Raw genomic sequence first — 12,312 nt, 5'->3', positions numbered from 1 at the left:
AACATTGGGTTACCTCCCAACAAGCGCTTCTTTAATGTCAGTAACTTGACAGTGGGCCCTCATGGAGCCTCACAGATGTTCAGAGCAATGTTGGAACCTCCCAACACAAAACTTAGAGTTTGAATGTGGGGGTTCAACACCAAACTTAGAATTTGGTTGTGGCCTCCCAACACCAAACTTAGAGTTTGACTGTGAGGGCTCTGTTTGACTCTGTTTTGAGAGAAGCTCTTCATGCTTCCTCTCCATGGTTATAGAGGGATATACTTGAGCCTTAAACACAAAGGATTCTTCATTCACTTGAATGATCAATTCTCCTCTGTCAACATCAATCACGCCTTTGCTGTGGCTAGGAAGGGTCTGCCAAGGATGATGGATTTATCAATGCACTTCCCAGTCTCTAGGACTATGAAATCAGCAGGGATGAAATGGTCTTCAACCTTTACCAGAACATCCTCTACAAGTCCATAAGTTTGTTTTCTTGAATTGTCTGCCATCTCTAGTGAGATTCTTGCAGCTTGTACCTCAAAGATCCCTAGCTTCTCCATTACAGAGAGAGGCATGAGGTTTATGCTTGACCCTAGGTCACACAGAGCCTTCTCGAAGGTCATGGTGCCTAATGTACAAGGTATTGAGAACTTCCCAGGGTCGTGTCTCTTTTGAGGTAATCTCTGCCTAGTCAAGTCATCCAGATCTTTGGTGAGCAAAGGGGGTTCGTCCTCCCATGTCTCATTACCAAATAACTTGTCATTTAGCTTCATGATTGCTCCAAGGTACTTAGCAACTTGCTCTTCAGTAACATCTTCATCCTCTTCAAAGGAAGAATACTCATCAGAGCTCATGAATAGCAGAAGTAAATCCAATGGAATCTCTATGGTCTCAGTGTGAGCCTCAGATTCCCATGGTTCCTCATTAGGGAACTCATTGGAGGCTAGTGGACATCCATTGAGGTCCTCCTCAGTGGCGATCACTGCCTCTTCCTCCTCTCCAAATTCGGCCATGTTGATGGCCTTACACTCTCCTTTTGGATTCTCTTCTGTATTGCTTGGAAGAGTACTAGGAGGGAGTTCAGTAACTTTCTTACTCAGCTAACCCACTTGAGCCTCCAAGTTTCTAATGGAGGACCTTGTTTCAGTCATGAAACTTTGAGTGGTTTTGATTAGATCAGAGACCATGGTTGCTAAGTCAGAGTGGCTCTGCTTAGAATTCTCTGTCTGTTGCTGAGAAGATGATGGAAAAGGCTTGCCATTGCTAAACCTGTTTCTTCCACCATTATTGTTGTTGAAACCTTGTTGAGGTCTCTGTTGATCCTTCCATGAGAGATTTGGATGATTTCTCCATGAAGGATTATAGGTGTTTCCATAGGGTTCTCCCATGTAATTCACCTCTTCCATTGATGGGTTCTCAGGATCATAAGCTTCTTCTTCAGATGAAGCGTCCTTAGTACTTCCTGGTGCAGCTTGCATTCCAGACAGACTTTGAGAAATCATATTGACTTGCTGAGTCAATATTTTGTTCTGAGCCAATATGGCATTCAGAGTATCAATCTCAAGAACTCCTTTCTTCTGATTCGTCCTATTGTTCACAGGATTCCTTTCAGAAGTGTACATGAATTGGTTATTTGCAACCATTTCAATGAGTTCTTGAGCTTCTGCAGGCGTCTTCTTCAAATGAAGAGATCCTCCAGCAGAGTTGTCCAATGACATCTTGGACAGTTTAGACAGACCATCATAGAAGATACCTATGATGCTCCATTCAGAAAGCATGTCAGAAGGATACTTTCTGATCAATTGTTTGTATCTTTCCCAAGCTTCATAGAGGGATTCACCTTCCTTCTGTCTGAAGGTTTGGACTTCCACTCTAAGCTTACTCAATTTATGAGGTGGAAAGAACTTTGCTAAGAAGGCATTGACTAGCTTTTCCCAAGAGTTCAAGCTTTCTTTAGGTTGTGAGTCCAACCATATCCTAGCTCTGTCTCTTACAGCAAAAGGGAATAGCATAAGTCTGTAGACCTCAGGGTCAACCCCATTGGTCTTGACAGTGTCACAGATTTGCAAGAATTCAGCTAAAAACTAATGAGGATCTTCCAATGGAAGTCCATGGAATTTGCAATTCTGTTGCATTAGAGAAACTAATTGAGGCTTAAGCTCAAAGTTGTTTGCTCCAATGGCAGGGATAGGGATACTTCTCCCATAGAAGTTGGGAGTAGGTGCAGTAAAGTCACCCAGCACCTTCCTTGCATTGTTGGCATTGTTGTTGTTTTCGGCTGCCATGTCTTCTTCTTGTTTGAAGATTTCTGTTAGGTCCTCTACAAAGAGTAGTGCTTTAGCTTCTCTTAGGTTTCGCTTCAAGGTCCTTTCAGGTTCAGGGTCAACCTTAACAAGAATGCTTTTGTCTTTGCTCCTGCTCATATGAAAGAGAAGAGAACAAGAAAATATGGAATCCTCTATGTCACAGTATAGAGATTCCTTGAGGTGTCAGAGAAAAAGAAGAATAGAAGGAGAAGGTAGAAGAATTCGAACTTATCAAGAGGGATAGAGTTCGAATTATTGATAGTGGAAGAGTGTCAATCCTTAAATAGAAGGATGTGAGACGAGGGGAAGAACTTTCGAAAATAAAATAAAAGATTTTAAAACGATTAAAAGAAATTTTGAAATTTTCATGAATGATTTTCAAAAATTAAAGTTGGGAAAGAAATAAAGTGATTTCGAAAAAGATTTTGAAATTAGAAATCAAAAAGATATGATTGAAAACTATTTTGAAAAAGATGTGATTAAAAAGATATGATTGAAAAACAATTTAAAAAGATTTGATTTTTAAAATTAATGATTTGGCTAACAAGAAATTTAAAAGATATGATTCACACATTAAACCTTTCTTAACAGAAAAGGCAACATACTTGAAATGTTGAATCAAATCATTAATTGTTAGCAAGTATTTTTGAAAAATGGAAAGAAATTGATTTTGAAAATATATGATTGAAAAGATATGATTTGAAAAAGATTTGATTTTGAAAAATTATGAAAACTTGAAAAAAAATTTGAATTAAAAACAAAATCTTCCCTCTTGTGCCATCCTGGCGTTAAACGCCCAGAATGGTATCCAGGGTACTACCCTTTTGGGCGTTAAACGCCCAGGGTACTAGCTGGCGCTTAAATGCCAGTTTTCCTTCCTCACTGGACATTTTGAATGCCCACCTTTTTCTGTGTAATTCCTCTGCTGTATGTTCTGAATCTTCAATTCTCTGTATTATTGACTTGAAAGGACACAAATTAAATTTTTTTTTGAATTTTTAATGATGAGGAATAACCAAAATGCAACTAAACATAGAAAATTAACATCAAACAAACAATGCATGCAAGACACCAAACTTAGAAGTTTGTATACTACTGACTATAATAATTTAAAGATGCATGTAAGAAACAACTAAACACGCAAAACAAGAGAATTCAAAGATCAGAGCAAGGAAATCATCAAGAACATCTTGAAGATTAATGAAGAACATAAAGCATGTAATTTTTGAAAATTATAAGAATAAAGACATGCAATTGACACCAAACTTAAAATAGGACACTATACTCAAACAAGAAACATAAAATATTTTTGATTTTATGATTTTATAAATTTTTTTAGATTTTTCGAAAATTGAGTGGAAAAGAAAAATAAGGATTTCAAAATTCTCAATGAGAATTCCAGGAATCATGCAATGTTAGTCTAAAGCTGCAGTCTAAAAAGATTAGACATGGCTAGCCAAGCTTCAGCAGGACATTACATTCAAGAGCTAAATTGATGAGAATCAATCAGCTTTGGTGATGATGAAAACATAATCTGAAACTCTAGAATTCATTCTTAAGAACGCTAAAAAACAAAATAAAATAAAATAACCTAATCTAAGCAACAAGATGAACCGTCAGTTGTCCAAACTCGAACAATCCCCGGCAACGGCGCCAAAAACTTGGTGCACGAAATTGTGATCATCAATGGCGCCATCAACATGGTACGCTCAATTGCAATCTCAACTCTTTATCACAACTTCACACAACTAACCAGCAAGTGCACTGGGTCGTCCAAGTAATAAACCTTACGCAAGTAAGGGTCGATCCCACGAAGATTGTTGGTATGAAGCAAGCTATGGTCATCTTGTAAATCTCAGTCAGGAGGATTCAAATGGTTATGAAGGATTAATGATTAAAAGATAAATAAAACATAAAGATAGAGATACTTATGTAATTCATTGGTGAGAATTTCAGATAAGCGTATGGAGATGCTTTGTCCCTTCCGTCTCTCTGCTTTCCTACTGTCTTCATCCAATCCTTCTTACTCCTTTCCATGGCAAGCTGTATGTTGGGCATCACCGTTGTCAATGGCTACAGTCCCGTCCTCTCAGTGAAAATGTTCAACGCGCTCTGTCACAGCACGGCTATTCATCTGTCGATTCTCGATCATGTCGGAATAGAATCCAGTGATTCTTTTGCGTCTGTCACTAACGCCCCACAATCGCGAGTTTGAAGCTCGTCACAGTCATTCAATCCCTGAATCCTACTCAGAATAGCACAGAAAAGGTTTAGACCTTCCGGATTCTCAAGAATGGCCGCCAATGGATTCTAGCTTATACCACGAAGATTCTGATTAAGGAATCCAAGAGATATCCACTCAAGCCTTGTTTGCATGTAGCACGGAAGTGGTTGTCAGGCACGTGTTCATAAGTGAGAATGGTTATGAGCGTCACATAATCATCACATTCATCAATTTCTTGGGTGCGAATGAATATCTTAGAACAAGAATAAGCTGAATTGAATGGAAAATAGTAGTAATTGCATTGATACTCGAGGTACAGCAGAGCTCCACACCTTAATCTATAGTGTGTAGAAACTCCACCGTTGAAAATACATAAGAACAAGGTCTAGGCATGGCCGAGAGGCCAGCCCCCATGATCTAAGAACTAGACGTCCAAAGATAATCCGAAGATCTAAAGTAATCCAAAGATGAAAATACAATAGCAAAAGGTCCTATTTATAGAGAACTAGTAGCTTAGGATTTACAAAAGTGAGTAAATGACGTAAAAATCCACTTATGGGCCCAATTGGTGTGTGCTTGTGCTGAGCATTGAAGCTTTCATGTGTAGAGACTTTTCTTGGAGTTAAACGCCAGCTTTTGTGCCAGTTTGGGCGTTTAACTCCTACTTTTGTGCCAGTTCCGGCGTTTAACGCCGGGAATTCTTGAGCTGATTTGGAATGCCGGTTTGGGCCATCAAATCTCGAGCAAAGTATGAACTATTATATATTGCTGGAAAGTCCTGGATGTCTACTTTCCAACGCAATTAAGAGCGCGCCAATTAGGTATCTGTAGCTCCAGAAAATTCGCTTCGAGTGCAGGGAGGTCAGAATCCAACAGCATCTGCAGTCCTTTTCAGCCTCTGAATTAGATTTTTGCTCAGGTCCCTCAATTTCAGCCAGAAAATACCTGAAATCACAAAAAAATACACAAACTCATAGTAAATTCCAGAAAAGTAAATTTTAAATAAAAACTAATAAAAATATAATAAAAACTAACTAAAACATACTAAAAACAATGCCAAAAAGCGTATAAATTATCCGCTCATCACCCACCAGTCACCGATTCAAGTCTCCCACCTAGCAACCGATTGAAGTCAGATATGGAGCCCGAGCCACCGAGTCAGGTATGTAATTTGGTTAAATCGTTGATTCATTGATATTGTTTGCTTTATTGCTGACTTGCTGACTTGTTGATTCATTGTTAATTTGATTCATTGTTGCTGGTTATTGATTTATTTTGTTAGGTATTATTGCTGATTAAATTATTGTTGCTCGTTATTGATGCTGACTTGCTGATTTTGTTCTGTTTGTTGAATTGTTTGCTAACTTGGTTATTGATTATTGTTGCTGGTTAAATTATTCTTGCTGGTTGTTGATGCTGACTTGCTGATTTTGTTCTGTTTGTTGAATTGTTTGTTGACTTGGTTATTGATTATTGTTGCTGGTTAAATTATTGTTTGTTGGTTATTGATTATTGCTGTTGGTTATTGATTCATTGCTGGTTATTGATTCATTTATGCAGTTTGATCTCAGTTCAAGTGAAAATATGGGCGACACTAGATTGCCGCCAGTCCCTCTGCCGAATGAATCAACAAGCATCAGATCTCCAAGTGCATTTCATGCTGTGCCAGCTCCTCATAGAAACACAAGGAAGCTTGCTAGTAGAGGCCGAGGGAAAAGGCGGGCTGTTGAAGAAGCTCCAGTTGATGACTCTGCTGAAGCTGAGATCGACGAAGGTAAGAGAAAACCTTGTAGACCTACGTCTTGTCGTTAAATTTCATTAGACCAAGATTTTGTTAGCTATTGTGTATTTGTGTTGGTTGATTTCAATGTTATGACTTTGTGAAATAGTATGGTAGTATTTTTTTTGAATTGATTGAAAAAATCAAACAAACCGAACCAAACCAAACTGATTTTAATTGGTTTGGTTTGGTTCAGATGGCTTCGATAAAAAACCGAACCAAACCGAACCGCAGTTTAAATATATGATCGGATCGGATAATTTTTTCATCAAAAACCAAACCAAACTACACCGTGAACATCCCTAACTGTTCTTCACCAAATCAGAGAACCACTCTCCTTATTCAGTCACTCATCACCCTCCCGCCATCACCTTGCCCACTCACCGTCGCTCCTCTTTCCCATTCACCACTCACCCCTCATGACTTCGCCATCTATCACAAGAACCATCGCTCCTCTTTGTCTTCTTGCTTTGACTGTCGCTGCGAGCTGAGCATCAGGAATACTCGGCGCTCAGCATCGCCTTCTCTTCACTCATCGTCATCGAGAAGGTATTTATTCACCTTCATTTGGTTCTAAAATTTGAGAGGGCTAGGGTTCCGATTTTAAGGTTCTAATTTAAGAAGGTATGTTCTCTCAGCTTTCATTATTTGATTTGATAGGGTTGTTCTCAAGAACAGGGATATTATAATGGCATGTGTGTGCAACAGTTCTACTCTGCGAATTCGCTTCATCTTGCATTTTGCTTACTCTGGTATGTGCAAGTTCTTTCAATTTTAGCTCTTACGGTTTTCTGTTTTAAGAAATGTGTGCGTGTGAGTGTTCAATTGCTTGAAAATCTTAGTTTTGTTCTGAAAATGAAGTCATTAGTTGGTGTTTATTTCATTTCTGTTCTGGTCTGTTATGAATAAGCTTTTAATTCCATTATATTGTTTATTTGATCCTTGTCGTGAATGTGATAAAACAACTGGGAAAGCATACACAAAATTGTACTGATATAGTAAGTAGTATACAGTATATATAATACATTTAGAGTTATATAATAGGTAAATGCTACTTTACCCTCTTTGAAATAATATGTAAGTTACTCTCTCTGATGTGTCATAATGAGTGTTTATTTATTTTAATTTTTTAGTAGAACTTGTTGGATGACAAATTTATCTAATAAAATAAAAAATAAGAAACTGATTTGTGTTAATAAAATTTGTTGGAAATTTAACAAAATATTTGAAAAATAATGTTATATATTACTCTTTTATTTTTCACACAAAGTCTTTGATTCCTAACAAAAATTAAATAAAAATCCAGACTTTCATAATTCGAAAAAACAAGATATAAAGTGCTTCAATTTCTTCCTTTTTTTATATAATTCGAAACCAAATTGTATAGAATAAATTTTCAAATTTAAAGATCTACTTGACACGATCAACTTTTCAAATTGAAAATTTTCACGGTGACATTAATTTGTGTTTCTATTTTTAATGTCACATCAATATTTTAGTTTAGAATTAAGTTAATATAAGAAAATTTTTAAATTAATATTTTAATAAATATATAACAAATGTATTAAAATAAACATCGAATTAGAATATAACAGATCAGAGAGGATAAATTACATATTATTTTAGAGAAGGTAGGGTAACATTCACCTATATAAATTTTCTTCATCATGTACAGAAACAACTTGGAACTGGGAATACCGACAGGTACAATTTTTATCTTTTTCACATTTTGTTATGTAATTTGTTCTAGTTCATAATTGTTCACTTAATTGATATCTTATAATTATGTGCAGAACCGTAACTTTTAGTGATAATTGGAGTCAGGTAAAAGAAATTTTGTTTTCATTTCTTTTGTTGTTATGAATAATTGGCATGATATTTTAGAATTTTGAAATTCTTCAACCAGAATCCTACCGGATACTAGGAAGCATGATATATAGGCGAGTCTGTGTTGGGCCTTTTGTGTTTGTGACTAAGTTGGGCAGTTATAATATTATAGCAGAAATGATTGGCAAGGTTACAAGGTTGTAATACAATTATCAGTATTCTTTTTCTTTTTTACTTTAAAACAAAAGAGAAAAAAAAAGGATTTAGGTCCAGTTTGGGTAAACAACTTAATTAAGCTCTTTTGAAAAAATAGCTTAAAAAATAAATGACTATATTAAAAGTAGTTTATAAATAAGTTCTTTTGTGTTTGCATTTTTAGTTCTAAAAGTGCTTATTTTATAGAAATGTGATAAAAAATAGTAGTACTATAAGAGAAGTCATTTTTTTAAACTTCTTTATAAGCTCCTAAATAGTTTCTTAGAAAGTTGCAATTTGGTTTTGAAAATTGCACCAGACATTAATACTACTACTTTTCATAAGTCAAAAACTAAAAAAATTACTTTTGACACTTCCCAAATGGGCCCTTAGTGGTCTTCTTCGGTAACTTCTTAAATCAGATTTAGATACAGTTTAGTGAATTAGTGGAAATCAATTCGACTCTACTTCTTTAAACAAAATGAATTGCAATACTATGATCATTCAGTAATTTGTGAAGTTTGGTCACAGTTGTGAGAGATGTAACAAATATCATTTTAGATTCATTGCTTATCTTTGTACTACGGTTTTTTTGGTAGGATGGGGTTTTCTAATTTTTTGAGTTTATGTTGCTTGCTTCGTTTGAATTTGCTTTCTGATTTTGTATCTTGCGTGTTAGTGTTCGTTTTAGCTTCATAAGTAATCATTGTTTCATATTAGTATATAAGCCTTGTACTCTATTATTTCACATTATCAATGATTCTTGTTCTTACCTATTCTCTCAATTGCAATATATTTCTCTCTTAATACTTTAAAACACTAATCTTATTAGTGATGCTTCTGAATTGAGCTGATGCTTCACTATTCTTTGAAATTATGTGAGAGCAAATAATTCCTCTTTTCTTTCTTTGGACTTTATTTCAAGTTCTGAAATCTAGCTCCGTACCAGTAAAATCAAATGCCTCTTTATTCCTTCTTTCTTTGGATTATACATGTAAAGCTTTAGTTCACAAATTCTTTGATTTGATTTTTTTTAACATAATGAACTCCAATAGGGAAGTGTAAACTGACTGAATTTCTGTGCCGATTAGTCCATAGGTGGTGGATTGGATACTAATCATATAGGTTTTGCTGGACCTATTAATTCAGGTCGATTTGATGTTTTAAGATTTTTAAGTTAATTATATTCTGTTTCTTTTAACTGTCTCTAAATCTCTAACATGCTAAGTTTATGCCTAAATTCTTGTTTCAGCATCTTCTATGTCATAATATTAATTGTTGTTGCCTCAGATCCTTGGCAACCTTTGGTTTCAAATCAAAATAAATCTTTTAACCCCAATTAATAGTAGAAATTTTCATGGTTTCATGTAAGCTAATCTTAGGTCATTTTGATTGATGTAATGTAATAATATTCTAAGGTTTTATAAAGCATGTGTACTTTAATTATTTTGTGATAAGAAAATAAAATTATTTTGTGACAAGATTATTGATGAGCGGATAATTTATACGCTTTTGGCATTGTTTTTAGATAGTTTTTAGTGAGTTTGAACTACTTTTAGGGATGTTTTCATTAGTTTTTATGTTAAATTCACATTTCTGGACTTTACTATGAGTTTGTGTGTTTTTCTGTGATTTCAGGTAAATTCTGGCTGAAATTGAGGGACTTGAGCAAAACTCTGAAGAAGGCTGACAAAAGGACTGCTGATGCTGTTGGAATCTGACCTCCCTGCACTCGAAATGGATTTTCTGGAGCTACAGAACTCCAATTGGCGCGCTCTCAACGGCGTTGGAAAGTAGACATCCAGGGCTTTCCAGCAATATATAATAGTCCATACTTTATTCGAAGATTGACGATGTAACTTGGCGTTGAACGCCAAGTTCATGCTGCTGTCTGGAGTTAAACGCCAGAAAAACGTCACGATCCGGAGTTGAACGCCCAAAACACGTCATAACTCGGAGTTCAACTCTAAGAGAAGCCTCAGCTCGTGGATTAATCAAGCTCAGCCCAAACATACACCAAGTGGGCCCCGGAAGTGGATTTATGCATCAATTACTTACTCATGTAAACCCTAGGAGCTAGTTTATTATAAATAGAACATTTATCTATTGTATTAGAAGTCTTTGATCATTCGGTCTTGTGACCACATGGGGGCTGGCCATTCGGCCATGCCTGAACCTTTTACTTATGTATTTTAAACGCTGGAGTTTCTGCACCATAGATTAAGGGTGTGGAGCTCTGCTGTACCTCAAGTATTAATGCAATTCTATTTTCTTTTATTCAAATCTCTCTTATTCTTATTCCAAGATATTCATTCGTACCCAAGAACATGATGAATGTGATGAATAAGTAACCCTCATTATCATTCTCACTTATGAACGCACGTGATTGACAACCACTTCCGTTCTACATGCAACAGAGCTTGAATGTGTATCTCTTAGATTCCCCAACAGAATCTTCGTGGTATAAGCTAGATAGATGGCGGCATTTATGAGGATCCAGAAAGTCTCACCTTGTCTGTGGTATTCCGAGTAGGATCCTGGGAATCTGGAAAGTCTCACCTTGTCTGTGGTATTCCGAGTAGGATTCCGGTAATGAATGACTGTGACGTGCTTCAAACTTGCAAGTGCTGGGCGTTAGTGACAGACGCAAAAGAATCAAGGGGTTCTATTCCAGTAGGCGCAGGAACCAACCAGTGATTAGCCGTGCTGTGACAGAGCGCGTGAGCGTAGTTTTCACTGCGAGGATGGGATGTAGCCATCAACCATGGGTGATGCCTCCAGACGATTAGCCATGCGAGTGACAGCCGCATAGGATCATTTTCCCGAGAGGATTGAAAGTAGCCACCGCTGATGGTGAACCCCTATACACAGCTTGCCATGGAAAGGAGTAAGAAGGATTGAGTTGAAGCAGTGGGAGAGCAGGCGTCCTTGAGCCATACAGTATCTCCATTCGCTTATCTGAAATTCCCACCAATGAATCTGCATGAGTATTCTATCCCTTTTATTATTTATTTTCTTATTTCTATTTTCGAAAACCCATAAACCAATTTAATCTGCCTAACTGAGATTTACAAGGTGACCATAGCTTGCTTCACACCAACAATCTCTGTGGGATCGACCCTTACTCACGTAAGGTTTATTACTTGGACGACCCAGTACACTTGCTGGTTAGTTGAACGGAGTTGTGTCCACTCGTGCCAATTTCAAATTCCATAAAAGTACAACTTAAAGAATAGTGATCACAATTTCGTCCACCAATTATTCATGGAGGCAAAATTTGTTATCAATCTGCTTGTGTTCTTTATAGCATGTGTTCTTTATATGACATTGTTTTTGAATATTGTTATCAAATCTGCAATAATAATTGAGGATGCATCCATATATGTAGAATACATATATGCCTATGCACATTTAGCATATGCTTTTGAAATATTTATAATCACTCATTTTCTCTGTTTTGTTCTCTTTTTTTGGTTCAGCTTATTGTTCCCACATTTCCATTTGGATGAGGAGATAGTGGAACAGGTTCATATCATGGAAGGTTCTCCTTTGAAGCTTTTACTCACAAGAAAGCAGTTCTTTAATGTGGTTTTAGTGGAGATGCATCACTAAGGTATCCACCATACACAAGCAAAATAGAGGGCTATGAAGGCACTCGTTAGTGGTGGTATCCTTAGCACAATTGGTGCTCTTTTAGGATGGTCCTCCAAAGCTTAATTTGTTCCATCTATTGGTCTTAAATTAACGTTTTAGAGAATTGCTTACTACTATTTCTGTTGTTGTTAGTATCTCAAAGAATTGTTTGGGTGAGCTTCTAAGAAAAGATCTTTGATTTTATGAAAAAGTAAAAGTAATTTTATGTTTGGATATCTCATGCAAAAAGATCTTTTTATTTATCAATTATGATTAGGTATGATGTAAAACCCGGTCTAATCGTAATTAACTAAATAATAAATTAAATAAGAGTGAATATGGTTAGAAAATTTGGCAATCGG

This window comes from Arachis hypogaea, chromosome 6 (genome assembly GCF_003086295.3).
Source record: "Arachis hypogaea cultivar Tifrunner chromosome 6, arahy.Tifrunner.gnm2.J5K5, whole genome shotgun sequence".
Taxonomy (NCBI): domain Eukaryota; kingdom Viridiplantae; phylum Streptophyta; class Magnoliopsida; order Fabales; family Fabaceae; genus Arachis; species Arachis hypogaea.
Note: the sequence above shows the minus strand (reverse complement) of the source record.